The following is a 13,028-nucleotide window of genomic DNA, read 5'->3' on the forward strand; positions in this document are numbered from 1 at the left end:
TTGACCTCCAGCAAGGCGTCAATGATCGCAGAGAAATGAACTACTGTAGCTGTGATGATGCATCTGGCGTTGCCCAGTACCTGTGTTCAAGGAATGCAGCCCCTTCCTAATTCTGTAAATGTGCTCAGACTGTGATAGGAGACATAAAGAGAGATGTCGATCTCATCAATGCAGCCTGTTATATTGGTAAATTTGCTATCTTATAAAGATCCAGCTCAGTTTCTTATAACTGCACCGGTGTTTGAGAGAAGCGTATCTGTATTTGTAATTGCAGGAAACTTTCACTGAGGAAGTAAAGATTGCCCAGTACCTTAGTCACTTAGGGCCTCATGTAGGTAGCATACCAGTTACCACTTCTAAAATACCGAACGATACCGAATCGGTATTTTAGAAGTGGTAACTCGTATGTAGGTAATGAGTCGGTATTTTTTACCGATTCGTTACAATTCGGTAATTACCGAATCGGTATTTACCGATTCGGTAATGAGGCATACCTTCCCATTGATGGGAAGGTATGCCTCATTACCGAATCGGTAAATACCGATTCGGTAATGGGGGGAACACATGAAAGGGTGGCAGGGTGTCACATTGACACCCTGTTGCACCCCTGATTCGGCCATGTGTGCACATGTGGCACACATACATGCCCTAAGGGCATGTATGTATGCCACATTGCACACTGCTACGCGTGTAAAAATGCTTAAACACATACATTAATTATTTACCACCAACTACAAGTTGGTGGTAAATACCGACTCTAAAACACACCCACACACTCCCCCTACATCTCGATTTTGGCTTCGGAATTTACCGAATCGGTAAAATTACCGATTCGGAATAGTTACCGATTCGGTAACATTACCGATTCGGTATTATTACCGAATCGGTAATTTTACCGATTCGGTAAATTCCGAAGCCAAAACTTGTCCCCCTACATACCAATAGCCAAAATACCGGTCGGTAACGGTATAATTACCGAAAATCGGCCATTACCGACCGGTATTTGGCTACCTACATGAGGCCCTTAGAGTCTTTCTGTCCAGCAAGCCATTTGAAACCAACACCTGAACATGTGGGGGAAGTGAATGAGGGCGGTGAGTGATTTGCCCTAGGGTTGGATCTACCTCTGCAGCAAATGTACTAGAATTTGCCTGTTGAGTCTATAACAAACATACACCTTCTGGTCTACAAAATAGGGTACCTGCAGTCTGATTATACTTACCCTTCGCTTCTGCTGTGCTGTCAGATTCTCATCCCATGCACCATGGCAACAAGCCTGCCATTTTGAATGCTTCTCATGCATCTTTGGAGACCGTTTTGTAGTATACAAATTATTATCACCTGTTGCGAGGTGGTGTAATTATTCCCTAATTTATGCTGTGTGGTGACTATTCACAAAAAGAGAGTAGGAAGAAGATATTCGTGAAACACGATTTGCAAATTCTCTATATTTCGATTCGCAATTTAGATTTTGGCAATGTAAACTAAACTGTGTGATTCCATGTGCCGATGGAAGTCTTATTATTTACAAACCACACAGCACCAAAGTTTGTTTTTTGCTGTGCATTTTCATCTGGTCGTCTTGGAATAGAGGAACAGAAGTCGTAAAATCAACATTTCACTTGAAAGAGCCGCAGCACACTTGGATACATGCACACATTTGTAGTATATCTGAAACTAACTAATGCGTTTCATGGGGAACCGAATCATTCCATGTTTCTCAAGCATCAAAAGTTTGTACATGTGAGCTCAAAGGCCCATTTCAATGGATTTTCATGCCGAGAACAGTAGTGAAACCTCCTTCAGTCTGGACTGGGTTGAGGTTTCTGATCTTCTGTGTTGTTCACACCATATCCAAAGGCAGCCATGTTATCACATCCTCTTTCTATTGAGTAGTTTCACTGATACATAGTGTTTAGAACCCAAGGCAGTTCGCAAACGATGTCCTCGTTCATATAGAAAAATGTGTCATTCCCTACTGCCCAGGAATATCTAGATTCAGAAAGAATAGGGCAGGAATGAGATCTTTCTCCCCATTGGAGGCAAAGGCCTAGAATATTTTACCAATAAACATTAGAATGATGTGAGGTGACGTTGTGTTTAGAAAGGCTTTAAAGTGTAGGGCCTTATTTTGATGTCAGTAGGTCCACCACGAACAGGCTATCGGTCCGACCGCCGCATTACAATGCGGATGGTTGGACCGCAGCGGTCTGGGGGACAGACCACCGCCTCCGACAAAAATAGGAGCCCATCGAGGTGGCGGTCGGACACTAATCTGTCCATTAAGGCGGTTCCTGCGCAGGCACCACCATCGGATTAAGATGTCCATTTCCCACAGCTTTTTCATGGCGGTCCTACTGCAAGGCACCATGATGTTTGAAACGTGCCTGTTTGTACTGTGGCTTGTGCTGCAGCCCCTTTCCTGGGCCGCACACACATCGCGGTAGAAAAAGGCACAATCTGACCTCCGGGCTGGCGGTTTTATCCTAATCGGGAAGGTGGGTCGCAGACCCATTGTCTGACTGACACCTGCCCGTGGCGATGGTGGTTGGAGGCTGGTCCGACCGCTATGGTAATGAGGGCCAATAGGTCCATCATGTAAAAATCAGTATATATTTTGACTGCTTTTAGGACATTAGTGCAGAAAAAAAGTGTTTTGGTTTCGGATGCAAGCAATGTACTAACACTAACTAACTGGCGATCTAGGTGGCAGAAGGTAGCATACCATGGGATGCCATGATATGGCATGGCAGACAAATGCTGCATTCTTAGAGAGATTTAACCCTTAATGGAAATAGCTACCAAAATACAAAACGTGTTTTATTTGATCAAATAGCACCTGTTAATTTAATCTTAGTTTGAGTTGTAAAATAAATCTTAATAATGTAGATAAAAATCCTAATGGCTTTGTACAGTGCTTGCGATTTCTGACTTGTAATAAAGTAGCTGGGAACTAATGTGTTGCTGTAATAAAGAATTATGCTCTGTCTTTGCCAGTGTCATGTTTCAGCTGTGTCGATTTGTGCGACTTACTCCTAAGATATTTTACCCCTCAGTATCCTTTCTTACTGTGCCTACTTTTGATATTTTTTGTAAAGAAACAAGATCACATGTCGTTGTAAAACCCCCGAAGGCTTTCCATAGTATTCAGACGTTTATTTACCGATAACAAATTAGCAAGCACAGCCCCTTTGGGTACTATTAATGCATATCATGGAAGGCTCGAATTAACAGGTGGCTTGTGAATATTTCCCACATGAAAGAAAATTCATATACACAGTGATGAACGTGCTGGGATCCGGTCCCTACCCCATTTATGCTTTCATCGCCCTCAAGAAAAAACTCGCAAATGTGAACAAAAAATGAAATCGACGCTAGAAGAGTGCACTGTTTTGAGAAGACATCGCACAACTCTCCTTCTTGCAAGACCTTTTTAGTAATAGCTATAATATAGCCTTATAGCCCGCCGTAGCGGGCTATACCGGCTGTTAAAGGCCCGCTGCAGCGTTAAAGGCCTAGCCGAAGGGCTATAAGGCTATTAGAACATTCTGCCACTAGAGGGCAGAATGTTCTAACAAAACGAAGCCTTCAGGGAGCGCGAGGGGATTGAAATCCCCTCCGGCTCCCTGAAGTTTTTGTTCACAGCCAGAGCTGTGAACAAAGACACATTGGAATGTTGGCGCTCCGGGCTTATACCAGCCATTATAAGCCCGGAGCACTCCATTGTTTTCAATGGAGCTGCCAACATTCCAATGTTCTAATATTTAGGTCAAACTGAGAATGGAACTCTTTCAAGATAATAGCCACACATATGTCAAAGTAGATCTGTATATCTCTGTGACAAAGACAGAGCGAGAAGGATGGAGAGGGAGAAAGGAGGAGAGATGGGGAGAAAGAGAGGGACAGAGAAAGAAGGAGAGGGAGAGGTGTGTCAGTTCTTTTTTTTGCCAGTCCTGGCAGTTGCAATGTAAGCCTAGCAGCAACAGAGGTAAGAAGGCAGGTATGCCTCACGAAGCAGGACACCGAGTGGCCAATTTGTGGCAGAAAAGTAGTCTCCCAAGCATCATTGACCCTCCACGCGGATTGTTGAGAAGCCAAGACCTAGCTCAAAAGAGGTGATGTTTAGACTGGATCAAAGTACAGTCCTATTGGAATTACAATACAGATGGAAATAAATGTCAAACCACACTTTATGTCATTTTATACAAAAGAAGACAGCTTAAAGAGCTCAAAATATATAAATGTAAGCGCAGTAACAACAGTACCCGAATAATAAAAAACACACAAACTGAGTATGTAAAAAAGAGAAGACAAAAAAATACAGTTGTAGTATATATAGATGCATGCCAATCTCTGTCACTAGCTGATTGCGAATTTTGAGTACGCCCTCCCACCAAAGCTCCGTAATATGTAAAGCATTGCTCATGGTTGCTAACTGATTATGAACATCAGAAAATGTAAGAATACAAATGAGGCGAACTGTAGGGAGGGGAAAGGAGATACTACATCAGTGGAATATTCTGCTTCAGAGTCCACAGTCTAGAGATCTGGGAACGGGGTAGATATTGTTATAAGTAAGTATAAGTATAAAGAAGCTTGTAAAGCGCTCGAATACCAGAAGGTGTCTTGGCGCTAGAGTGTGTATAATTAGCAGAAAAGTTATCTGCTGGTTACCTCCTGACTCTGGTCAAAGGCCCCACAGTCAGGCTTACAGATCTAGGTGATGATAGAGTAAGATAGCTATATGTCCTATGGGGACAATCGGTGTTTTGGCCCACAGACACAAAGCCACACTGTAGCCTCATTCAAGTCATCTTCGAGCTATCTGGATCTCTCAAATCAGCTGCATTCTGGACTTCTGCACTCCAAGGCATTATCAGGGGACCCCAGAGTGTGGCTCAGGAACATTTCTTCCAGCATTGAACCCTTTTAAGCAGATGAAGAAAAGGCAAAACATAAATGTGGCACAAAGAGAGAATGTGCTTTTCAGCCAACTTGCCACTCGTCTGCTTATGATAATTGTGCTTTTTTGGGTAGCCTTCCTCTGTTCTACAGCAACGGCTAGAATGGACTTGTACTGAACGGTGTCCTCACCTCTGGGGTAATAGGACTGGCTGGGGGATTTCACTCAAGCAAGCCAGCAGCTCAACTGTGGGGCATCATGCATCGTCTATTGTCAACCAGGCAGAACACACTTCCATATCCACGAAGCACCACAATAGAGTTCACAGGTGTGCCAATATAAATATTCCCTCAGCTGGAGTGGAACTCTAATATACATTTCCAGTCCTTGGTATCTGGGCAGCAGCTAACTGCCAGTTAGTGTCAGTATATCCAACTTGACATTTCAGCCAATCAGTTTGGGACAGAATTTAATTCTTTAGAGGAATCTAAGAGATTGGCAAACCCTTTCCAAATTCCAGAAAGCACTGTAATGGCAAGGCTATATGAAAAATTAGGCAAGCACAATCTCCACAGACCTCCTCTAATGGGAAGCTCTGAGTATTTACCCTTAACAGGCCTTGCAACAGTGAAAGAAGAGGGGAAAAGAAGTGCGTGCTAAGAGTTTCTTTGTTTTTTTCCGGTGGAATCATCCCCCATCTTGCACTAAGCTTAATAGTTGCTTGCATCAGCTAAAGATAATCTTAAATAACTTGTACAACTATTGTGATCTTGACCAGCCTTCATTGTTCACTTGTTTAAATGTTCAATGCCATTATTGCAAAGGCAATAATGTTCTTGATTGTCAATAACAATCATAAAGGGAAACCATTTTCTTTCTCAGGTCGCTGGACTGAATTTCATGGGGAGGCCAATGGGCATCACCCAGGGATAAAGCGACTACACCCCCGTAAGTATATCTTTTTGCTACCGGTCAGGACCCGTATAAAGTAGACGGGTGTGGCTATTCAGAGAGAGAGGAAAATCAAGGGTTTAAGATCATTCTGGCATCCCTGTCTTTTTATAATTCTTAGAAGTTACATATAAGTCTCGTTTCAGGCGAGCCATCCACATAAAGTCCGGAAATATGCCATGCAGCATCAACTTGAAGAAATCATTTTGACCCCCTTAGCTGTTCTTTTTCTGGCTTTGCCCAGTAACCAGTTCACATGGCTGGCCAACGGCCTCCAAATACATGCCCACCTGGCCATTTCTTTGCTCCCTGCTGCCTTCTCTGCTGCATGCAAGAGAATATGCCTGTGAATATGGTCCCTCTTATGGTTGGCTGCGGATATGAGGTATCAATGCAATGTACTGTCTGTTTTAGGCCTTGCTTTAAACTAGTGCCACTCATTTAGGCTAGTCTGGGCTCTTGAGATGTGGCATGATACTAGGACTTTGAGATGCCATTGCACTAATCTTAAAACAAGATGGAAAAGCCCCTCTCCTGTGACCTGGCCTATTGCATGAGTACCAGGAATGCCAGGAGAGAAATAGCATTTCCCTGACTTTTAGGAAAAACCCAAGGTTGAAGTAGGTTCGGCCTGCATGTAGCATGACTTAACTAGAGAGGTTGCCCATGGGCCATTGTTATATGGCTTGCATTTAGCTTCCATTTTAGTTTCTCGTTTTAACTTAGCCTAATTTTCCAATGGTGGTTTGCACATGTTTTCCTATTGTGAGAATGGACCTTGTACACATGTATTTCTGATAAAAAGTAGTGCATTGTTTCCTTATAGTCTGTACATTTATTTCCAGGGTTTCACAAATTCAGAACATTAGGCATTGTTTTATTTTCTTTGCTCGTAAGAGACAGTTATTCTGCTTTAGTCTAATTAAAGTGCTGTCCTGCACCTTTGACGCAGTTTGATTAGCTTGTCATTTTATCATTTAAACTTCGTCCATGCTGAAGTTGGTGAGATGTGCACTTCCGCTGAAGTCATCATGGAACACTGCTGTAAGATGCATTCCCACTGTCCACGGCCTTCATCCTAAGAAAGAAGTTAGCTGTACACTCGGAGGTGTATCCATGGATGCCCTGAGCCTGCCTTCTTGACATACAGCACTAAGGTATGGGGTTAGGTCATCCCAACAGGCCGGGCAGCTAGCTTCTGCAGATATGCTCTCTTTAGCATAGAGACTAGTAATAGATAGGAGTAACTTTAGCAACGTCATGAACAATTATCATGATTGAATTGTTCGTATTTTTCTTTATCCTAATAACGCTCATTATAATAATGTGTCTCATCTTCCTTTCAATCGCAGTTCATGTTTTATTTGCAAAGATTAGAGCTTGTCAACAAACGTTTGAAAGTGAAATATTGTATCTTTTCTTTGTGACACTCTGGGCATAAAAAAATGACCAACAAAAGGGTTAGATCTGTTTCCAGTATTTCCTTGGGAATCTGAGTCATGTACTAGGTTACTGACAACATCTATAACTCTGTAAGTTCAGGAGGCTGGATGCGGTGCTACTGTGAGCTAGCCCTATAGACCAACAGTTGCTGATTATATAAGAAGACTCAGGCTTTGTATAATGACATTTTGTTGTTCTAAATACACAGTCATGTTAGATTAGTAGGAACCGTATAACACCATGAAAATCTGCTGCCCAGCTGAGGTGCATAACCGGAGAGCAAGGTCAACTTCTGCATAACAAGAAGACTGTGGACATGCCAGATACACCAAAAGACTGTCTGCTTCTTATTCTGCTAGGCTCCCCTCAACAGTTGTCCATGTCTCCTAGAAATGGAGATTGATTCAGTAACCTGCCATGACATTTCATTAGGTGTATGACCAGATGCTGTGTAATGCTCCACAAGTAGACTTTGTTGTCGGATAATTGAGCTGGGAACTTTTGGCTTGTTTTGCCAAAATAATTTTGGCCCCATGGAGATTCTATGCAGTAAACACATTTTGTGTGATATTTGAGCAGTCACTCATTCTCACCATATTTGAACGATTTGCAACGTTTGCTAGTGGGGCAGGAAGCACAGTGGCCACATTTATAGTTCCTAGCGATATTACTTAATCCCAATAGTTCAGGAATTTTTAAAAATTGTTTTCCTGCAGAAATATTTATATGTGCTATAACACAAAATGGCAAGACTTTCTTTGCTGTTTTAAAAAATGGAGGAAACATGCTTCTCATGAAAAGTTTGGATAATTATTAATTAGCGTACATTGCACAGGCATGAGTGTCACTTAAATGCTTCTGTCCTGATGATGGTCTGCCTGCATCCAGTGCACGCAGGGCCAAAATATCGACACTCTCTTTCTAATGCAGTTTCAAGCATGTGCATTCATTATTTTTTCAATGAATATCGAAAGATTTGTGATCAACTAGGTAAACATTCTTTGAATGCATACATTTTAGATTATTAACCATCTCACAACTGGTGTTGGCTCTTTTTCTTTGCTTACTTCTGAACCTCAATATGCATTGAACAAAATTGTCATTCTATTTATGTTTATGTTGTAATTGTAATCCCTGTGGGCAAAATTATTTTGGCAAAACAAGGCGAGCATGTCATTGATCGCAACAAACCTTTCCTCAATTTAATTAAATAATTTCTTTCAACAATAAGTAATAGCCTGCGGGCCAGGCAGGGGAAATGTGATGTCCTTAAAGTTGCAAGATCAATCCCTGAGCTCAGTGCAGAATTTCAGCTATCTGGGTGTTACCTTTGATTCTTTTAATTCTTGGCAACCCCAGGCAAACGTAGCACACATGAAACTAGGTAGGGCGGCCAGGTCCCAATTTAGTCTTGCTTTGAGGAAAGGTAGGCCTTATCTCTCCCTATATTACGATTTAAATTCCGCAATGTGTCCCCAATGGGTCTAGTTTGAATTACATAAAACTGCAACTAAATAAATAAATAACTAAGTGAAACTAAAGAAAAGCTTGTAGTGGGCCCAAAAAATATATCTTCTAAATAGACAAATAAGCGAAAGAAACCTCTAGGGAAAAATATGTAAAGCCATCCTTCAGACTGAGGAAAACAAGCCATGTCATGGGAGCAGAAAAGTTCTGAGAAAGTACACCATTTCCATATTTGGTCTGTTTATTGTGTTCTGTGTAAAGTTTCTCCTTCAATATCCTATTTCAGTTTTAGTTTGCCATTGTGCTTACATACTATTAAGTTTTCTTACACTGTCCACGAGAACCATTGTTTTCTTAAATATATTCTATGCCCTGGTTCTTTTTTTTTTATTTTTTTTTAAAACCTTTATTCTTTTAAGTCAGGGACACAGCTATTCAGCCGACAACCCGGAGGTACGGCAGCTTTAGAAACACAACACAAATGAGCGTCCACATTTCACTGATAGAAGAATCAGAAAGGTTCCGTTTTAAATAAACACAAACCCAAACCTAAACACAAGCAAGTTTATAAGTACTTAAAGCACAAAAAGGGGTTCCCAGCAGGGGGAGCGAGCCCCATTTCGTCCATCAGACACAGGTCAATAGTAAGGGAAAGGAGGGGAAGGCAGAGACTCAGGAAGGCAAACACATACCAGCAAGGAATACATAGCCGGAAAGAATGCTAAGGGGAGAGCTGCTCCTCAGGCGGGTCAGGGTCTGGGGGCAGGCATATGCCCCCTCTGTACTGATTCCATCGCCCCCATACGGTGTGCCATTTCCGGGGGCGCCCTCGAGCACAATACACTGTCTTCTCCCTAAACATGCTCCAATCCATGTTTTCCATCCACGCTGTCAATGTAGGAGGCCTAGTAGAGCCCCACAGGCGAGCGATGTCGCGCTTGGCTACCATGTTCCCTAGGGTCACCCACTGAGTCTGTGCCGCGTCGTGGTCAGTAGGACCCCAAACATTCAGGAGACAACACCGCGCCTCAGACTGCAAGACGATGCCCGTCACCTCCCCATCACATCGTGGATTCGCTTCCAGAACTCCATGATCGCACCGCATTCCCAAATAATATGTAGGAAGGTGCCCACCATACCACAGCCTCTCTTACATAAGCCCTCCTCAGAGAAACCCATATGGACCAGCCTGGGCCCTGTCACGTAAACTCTATGGAGTACTTTAAGCTGCACCAGCCGCAGGCGCGCAGGGATCGCGACCTCTTTGGGAGAAGAAACTGCATACTGCCAATCCTCATCATCTAATTCGAGGCCGTCCCTAGTCCATTGATCGCGCAACCCTAGAAGAAGATCTGCCCGAACGTTAATTCGTTTCTTATAGATGAGAGAGATGGTACTCTCTGGCATATGGCCATCCAGGATCCGGTCTTCTAACGGAGAGGACTCAGGCACCGTCTCCCCCTCTACAAGGACTGACCGCAAGGCGTGACTCACTTGAGCGTATCGGAAGAACTCCGCGCTCCCTAGCTCGTATTCCTTCTGCAGCTCCTCGAATGACTTCACCCTACCCTTAACCAAAAGTTCTCCAACCCTGGATATACCGATGAGGTCCCATTTCTCAAACCCCTTTGTATGCCAAAGCTTACCCAGAATCGGAGTCAAACAACGGGGTGGCAAGGGTGAGCTTATCCTTCCAGCCCAGTGAAGCTGTCGCCACCTTCCACACGTGCACGGCCACCCTGGTGGGCCCCGTAAGAGTTGAGTCCAACGACTTCGAGTACAACGCTCTGGGGTAATTACCCCCGCTATGCCCTGGTTCTTGGTTAGCAGGGTCACCTTTGGTTTTTTGATACAATTAAATCAGTTGCCGTATTCATAAGCAAAACACTCCAACTGTTTTTGTTGAAACGAAGAACCCTATTAACAGCCGATAATATAGAGGATAGCAATGTTCTTATGCTCGAAACAGAGACTGGATTGTGTGGAAAAAACATGAAATACATGAGATCTTTCTTAACCAACTGGAGCCAACATATCTGTGTTAAATCTTTTGTTTGAATCTTTCCCTCACATAATACACTGCACAGTTCCTCAAGAATCCCCCCTGCCCTGCATCCTGTTCAATATTTCCATTTGCCCATGGAGTTACACCTAGACCTAGCAGGTTAATCGCCTGACATACACTGATGGCACTCCAATCTTCTATCATTAAAAACATGGGCCACTGATCCAGGATAGCATAACAACAAAAGAACATCACACATTTTAATGGATGAAAACACACTGCCTGTGCATCTATGGAGCCAAGGCGGTGGTCTTGTCATTTGGAATAGTTGCCTCAGGTCAACTATCCCTCCTCTGAATTCTGAGCAGAGATCCAGCAACTCCCATAACTCCAAAAGAGAAACTAAAAGGTTTATTTTTTCTGCCATTTAAATGCTATAACCACAATAATTTCGCTGCTGCAGAAATGCCTCCTTGTCCTTCATAAAAACCATTGAGATGAGGACGTTGCTTCAGAGGTGACATGCCTTGATTGTTATAATTTCACCTATGGCAGACTCTTAAGGCACTCAGCAGAGCAAAATCTAGCTGGGACGGTATGTTTTAATTTGCGAATAAGAGACCACATAAAAGTAGCTCTGAAAATGCTTTGTTGTCTTCCTGTTGAGGTGAGAATTCAGGGCCAGATGAATGAGCCACTCGTAGAAAACTATTTGTCAAAATTTGCAAACAGTATTTTTGTGACTAGTGTGGTATTTTGTGAACTGACATAGGTGTAAATAGGTCGATTCCCAAAATACTGAATCTATGGGGCATATCAACAACAACCGGCGATGATTATCGCTGAGCGCACTTAGCGCTAGGATAATTATCGCCGGCTAGCGTCGATTTTTATCGCTGAGATAGCGTGCTATTAGCAACGCTTATCTCAAAAGCGATAAAAATCCTTGCGCTAACTGCCTAACGTGAGATTATCGCTGGCAACTCAACGAAAATCTCACGAAATGTAGCGTTAGCTTGTTGATAGGGCCTCACAAACTTAGCCATGATATCCACCCTCCATAGGATATCTTGGCTAAGTCAGTGCTGAAGCAGGCGTAAGGAAAGTAGCGATAACAGGGGTTATCGCTACTTTTCTTGCCGCTATGCTTCATAGAGATGAAAAGCTGGGCATTAAGATTTTGTGCACTAAAGCAAGGTTTCACGCGTTAGCGTGACCTTGCTAATTAGGCGATAAAATTACCGCCGCTTTTCGGCCGAAACCAGCCGCAAAAGCGGCGATAATTTTCTATCGCCTCGTTGCTGATATGCCCCTATGTGCGTTGCAATTGAACCTACCTTATGAATAATAATGAGGTTGATTGCAAACTGAGGCCTGCTATTACTCACAGCCATAACAGGGATGTTGGGCTGCTGGGGACAGCAGACCATCATGTCGGTGATTGCTTTTAAATAAAGCATTTGTTCAAAAGCAGCCTTTTTTCCTTTAAAGAAAAATGGGATGCATTTAAAAATGAAGTAAAAGCTTAAGTAAAATTTTTTAAGGCCACTGTCTGCTCTTAAAAAATGTTTTGTCAACATTCACAAAGGGGAAGGGGCCCCATCCTGTTTGCGAATGGCTTAACACTACATTTGCATAGTCAGTAAAATATAACGTTTTGGATTTCGGTTGCAAAACATTAATACATCCGAATCAGCGTTTGCAAGGGACAACCCAAATACACCCCTTCTAAATACTGATTCATTATTTAGTAACAAACCCAAGGATCGCAATTTGGGTGTGTTACATACCAAAAGGCCTTTTGCGGTTGCACACAGCCCAATTTTGCAAATCGGATCTTTTGCGAGCGCAAAATGCCTTTTGACATCTGGCTCTAAATTCACATTCCGCTGCTCTACACATGACATTTATTGGGTCGAGGATACATAGAGAAAGCTGAACCCCGCTACAGCCATCCTAGGGTCTTGTAATCGTTATCTGCATACCAGACCTCCCCAAAACACCTAGGACCAGTTGAAACATGAAGGGAAGGACATCCGAACCAAAATATATGAAGGAATCGAAAACCGTGTTTTCTGGGTCATCCATAATTGACCATGACTTTCATGAAAGTTGCAATAAGGAATGTCATTGAGGCATCTTCTTAACTAACAGGACTCTAGCTTGCCTCTACTGCAGTTGTACATTTTTTGGTCCTTTCTAGCACTTGTAAGGTAATATGCAGCAATATACAATACCTCATTCTTTTAGTAAAATACA

This window comes from Triturus cristatus, chromosome 2_2 (assembly GCF_964204655.1).
Source record: "Triturus cristatus chromosome 2_2, aTriCri1.1, whole genome shotgun sequence".
NCBI lineage: Eukaryota > Metazoa > Chordata > Amphibia > Caudata > Salamandridae > Triturus > Triturus cristatus.